This window comes from Chiloscyllium plagiosum, unplaced genomic scaffold (genome assembly GCF_004010195.1).
Source record: "Chiloscyllium plagiosum isolate BGI_BamShark_2017 unplaced genomic scaffold, ASM401019v2 scaf_6212, whole genome shotgun sequence".
NCBI lineage: Eukaryota > Metazoa > Chordata > Chondrichthyes > Orectolobiformes > Hemiscylliidae > Chiloscyllium > Chiloscyllium plagiosum.
This window is the reverse complement of record NW_025210178.1, coordinates 9,740-15,098: the sequence shown is the minus strand read 5'-3', so window position 1 is coordinate 15,098 and position 5,359 is coordinate 9,740. Positions and strand designations below refer to the sequence as shown.

General features: G+C 42.7%; 1 non-coding gene across 1 annotated transcript; it reads right to left on the bottom strand.

The window, feature by feature from the left end:
- Positions 1-5,044: 5,044 nt before the first annotated feature.
- Positions 5,045-5,116, bottom strand: trnag-ucc. The gene has a single exon. It is a non-coding gene; the product is annotated as a tRNA-Gly (tRNA).
- Positions 5,117-5,359: the final 243 nt, after the last annotated feature.

The following is a 5,359-nucleotide window of genomic DNA, read 5'->3' as shown; positions in this document are numbered from 1 at the left end:
GTCTGTGCAATTCAAACTCAGGCTCTGAAGCAGGGACTCCACTGATGCTGACAATAACCCTTGAACTAACCTGTCCAAACTTTTGTGCCTATTTTCTTTCTCCCCACATTTTGAAGCACCAGTCCTTGCCGTGAGTGGTGAAGGAGCTAACTACTCCCTCGCAGAAAAACAATTGGGGCCAGAGACCCATATATCTGTCCCGCAGCGGGTATTGCTTTGATCCGAACAGACCGGGTTTGCTGTGTGGGACTGAAACTGTTTTCGATCACACACAGACGCGGTGTATCAGCTGCCAGCAAATGTGGAAAAGGTTGGGGCGGATTCATAACCACTCTGGGAAATAGACTGGATCCGGAATTCAGGGGAGTTTAGTGTCACAGACAGAAGGCTGGAGAATTGGGTTGCGAACAGAAGATGGGAGTGAGTTCCTGGATCAACCAGCTCTCTGTTCTGCGGGCGTTTGAATTCCCCGTTCGACCAGATCACATCTCAGCCATGCGAAAACCTCACTATCCTGTCCCAACGCACCCCTGTTACTGACAATAAACTGTTCATTACGTAAACCCACGTGCACGCAACAGCATCATTTTCCGAGTGAATTGGGAAAAGTTTAGGGAGAGTTCCGTTCGGTATCATTCAGAGCATTCTAAATCAGTTACTTTTGTTTCAGCACTATTTGACATGGAGCCGTCACTCTCAATCCCCCAAGCATGTGGCCATTCGCATTCCACGGCTCTGGATGTTTTGATTGGTGCACGGTTGGAATGGAACCTCACGTTTTGAAAGGGACATTGTTTATCGTATATTCGGCTGAACTGATAAACGTGTCTCTGGCACCTCCGGTACAGTGGAAACAATTTACACTCAGAAACCAACACATGATCAAAAACAGTGGTAACAACATGTCAACAAAATCTGCAACAGCGAGCGAATGCGCTCTTGTGTGGGGTTGCAATATTGCAAATTGAATGGAGAGCTGTGAACCTATTAACAGTATAAAAGTGTCCCTACATGAAACTGCATTTGCCAAGACTTCTCCACTCACTCATACTATCGATACCTGTTCGCAAAATTCCACATCCTTATCACAATATGCTCCCCCACCTATTGTGTATCGCAGCATTTCACTCTGCCACTTCCTCCAAGTCATTCGGTCAGATAAAACATTAAATCCGATGACTGACCAGTCTCGATTTCACTAAATATATCTTTCCAACTTGAAAACTGCTCATTAATCTTGATTCGGTGATTTCTGTTAAATAGACAATGGACAGACAATGCTGCTTTATGACCTAACACCGAGAACTCCTTTATTGCGCAACGGACTTTTATATAGCCCCTTATTGATTGCTTGCTAAAATTCAAATGAACTTTACTGAGCATCATCCTTCACCAAGTTTGCAGGTCATGCTACCAAAGAAATCTGTCAGATGGTCATCGTGTGTTTTTCCTTTCAAAAATGATGTTGACTCAGTTTGACTGTAATCTTATCTTCTAAACTTTCTGCTTTTCTTAATTTGCAATGGTGGTTCACATTTTCGAAATGACAACAAAGACATTTGAGCAGATGGAAGCAATTTAACCAATCAAGTCAGCGACAAGTTTCAATGAGATCACGGCTGATTTGGTTAATCCTCAAATCCCCTTTCGACCTCATCTCTGTGGCACTAGATTCCCAAAGTGACCAAATGCCTGTCTTTCTCAGCCTTGGATGTATGCAGCCTTGACAACCCTCTGTTGCAAACAACTTCACAGATTTGCTACCCTCTGAAAGAGAAAATATCCTCCACACTTAAGTCTTACATAGTTGGCCCCTTCCGCTGTGAGGAGGCCTTCTGGTGTCACATTATCCCAGATGTATATCAGAGCAGAAAAAACCCTCAAGGTCGGTCTGCACTGTCCAGTGCCAGCTCTGAGTGTTTGCAGCATTGTCTTTTTTGACTTTTGAATGAACAAATAGACCTGAATCTTCTTCAAAAACACTTGAGTGGCTGTAATTTCGCTGGCAGTGTAGTGCACTAGAACGTCGAGTGCTTGATCACAAATATATCACTCTCAAAATGTTACCTCTGTTTCTCTTTCCACAGTTACCGCTGCAGCCGTCGGTTTTCTACCGTATTCTGTGAATTTACTGTGTACAAGTGCTGCATTTCATTAAATTCCTTCAATCACAGTCCTCTGGACACTGACCCTGTTCAGTGACAATACTTCCTCCTGATCGTCAATGTGCCAATCCCCATCGCTCCCTCCCCCATCAAGATAAACAGCTGCAGAACATCTTCAGTTAACTCTCTTGGCTCCAAAGAAAACCTCGGGAATCTCTCCAAATGCCAGGAAATCTCGACCCTGGACATGGTGCAAGGCAGCGGATTGTTAAAGAGATTTTGGGAAAATATTATCAATTGGCAGGTGGAAAAAATGTAAAAGAGGCAAACCATATAACCCAGTCTCCAACACTGTGAATCTTCAGAAACTCTGTGAGAAGTGAAATCCAAGGAGAATGAAGAAGGGTGAACTGCCCGAATGAGCAGAGACAGTCAAGACAGCTTCACCTTCTTTAAGAGGACAGACCATTAACTTTGATGTTCTATGGACATGAACTGATCTGAGACATTGAAATAATTCTCGTTCCCCGACATGACAAACACAAACCTCATCTCGACTCCGGGACAATGAAAAAACTCGGGACTACACAAGGGACTGGGAGGCTTGAAGGGAGGTGGTCCCAGTTGGAGGAGAGTTGGTGCTCAGTGACATAGGTGTGTCTGTCGTGGATGGGATAAGACTGTTCCCATGCCTCCATAATGAATGTTCCAGACTTTATTTTGGAAAAATAAACTGATAAGAGGATACTTCTAGGTCTGGGAAGGACAGACTGAAGTCCGTCACAGCCTGCTTTAGATGTTCGGGCAAGATTTTAGGTTGGAAGTTTCAGCGTATTAGACCGTTAAATGAAAGGCTGGTGGTTCAAGACCTCCAAAGGCGACAGCGATCGTTGTTGTTAAAGCATCTGTTTTCTCTGCTGCAGGGTTTCTTGTTTCTAATGGGGGCAGGGAAATGTTCCTCAAACGGAAAATTTCCGTGTGAAGAACCACAAAGAACTTTCTGCAATGGTTTAAAAGTTAATGTAATGAACTGTGGCCTCCGGGAATCTGAAACAAAATCAGAAACTGCTGACAAAACTATCTGGTTGGGCAATACCTGTGGGAGATTATTGAGTTCTGATGAGGTTGTTAAATATTGTCCACAATTCTCTCTGCATGGATGCAGACCTGCTGAGTTTTGTCGTGGAAAAAGTAGAAAGAATCACCAGGAGACGTAGAGTGTTCTTCAAGAAGTCGGTCTGTTATTTGCAAATGAAAAACCGTGACACCGAGAAAGCAGATTCTCGAATGCTCTCGAACTTCATTGTCGATGGTTTTTATATATTTTTCCCATGCTTTGTTTGCTTATCAGCATGTCTAAATATATTAATCAAAGTACCTCACACTCGCTACACAATAAACCAGTGATGTTAGTTCCCATCATCTCTTTAATTGTTCATTCTACTTAACGTTATTCTCATGTGACTGTTAGATATTTCATGTCAGCTTTCGCAACAATGGTCTTTCATTCCAGACCCTACTTCATATTTTCCGATGCCATAATTAGTTGTTTATTGTCAATAATCTCTATCAGGCTGACTCTATTAACTATTAATTTGATACTTAATGTCATGTCCCAAATATTTATGTTCCCAATCGAGTCATAATGATACTTAACAGGAAGCCTAACTTTACTAACTGTAATCTAATCTCACCATCGAGACCTTTCAGCGTCAACCATTCTTTGCTAATTGGTGTGTGAGAATTCCACTATTCTGATCTCATCCTGCATTCTACAGACCCCTTGCAACAGATCGCCAGTGGGGTTCATGCTTTAAGTCTTCCCTTGCTTTCATGCTCTTTATTTTCCATAATAACATTTTGTCATTCTGACCAATGGCAGTCATTCCTGGCACTGGATGTACTGACGGTGAAGGGTCAGTGATCAGAGCAGACTGTCCCTGTAGTTCTGTTCCCGACTCTCCACCTCCCGCTCTGTTAGTTACCTCTCAGTCTCCTGGGAATTGCATTGTTCCCAATTTTTCCGGACTCCAGGCCTTTCACCTTGGCTGAGCAGACAGTCGATGGTCTGAGGAATATCATTCCCAAACCTCTCATGTTCGAGGTAATAACAATTAATAACGATGTTTGTGCATCCTCCTCTAATCTGTGAAAATCATTGTTGCGGACTGTAGGAACATTTATTGACCGAAATTGAGGAGGTTTTGAACCAGATCAAACTCCTATGAGTTAAGAAGATGGTCTAGATCCATTTTTCTTTTCCCCTGACGGCAAATGTACGGCAATGCAATTCAATTGGTGAAATTTCCAGGCTTGAACGGAAACACAATTTACTTTGCACTATCGTTGTAACACAAACAAAAAACAAAGTGTGGACTAACGCAAGTCTATTGGAAAACTTAACGAAATGAAACATCATTTATCTACGAAACAGTCAATGTTCGAATATAGTAATATTGCATAAGCTATACAAAACTGGTCTTCCTGCTACCGGAATGATATTGTGAAACTTGAACGGATGAGAAAAAGGTATAATGTGATGTTTGTAATTCTTAAGCTTCCAAATGGTTTTGAGGTGCGAATGTATTTTAACCTTGAAGAAATTTGACGCATTTAAACCTCCTTCCCATCCACGATAGAAGCTGTTGGATCTGTTCCGAATTTCCAGCGGCTTCTGTAATTATTTAAGGATTCTGACGATAGCAATCTCTCACTTTTGGAACAAAACAAAACGAACCTTATGTTGCGAACAATATTCAAATAAGCAATGGCCAGCAGAGAGGAAAGCTTTCGAGCAGCGCTGCCCGGATTGTCTCGGCAATTAACAGGAACCATCGCCATGAAAAACCTAAAGCAACCTGACAAATCCATTTCGTCACAGAATGCAACGTTGGTGCTCAAGACTTTTCTTTGCAAAACCAAAGGAAAAGCCACAACACTGCGATGGCCGGGAATCGAACCCAGGTCAACTGCTTGGAAGGCAGCTATGCTCACCACTACACCACTACCGCGCATAGCTAGGCTGTTGTCCCTTTTCCCAAACACACATAACAAGGCCGTGATAGACACCAACTGAACTGGGGCTGAAAGCAAAATAAGAAATTGCTGGTAAAACGTCAACAGGTCTGAAAACACCAGAATCAGAAGCCTTCAGCCCTTAAGAACAATCACTGGATCCAAAAGGTTCACTCCACACAAATGCTGTCGGACCTGCTGAGTTTCCCAGCAATGTTTGTGCTGTCTCTCAGATCTGT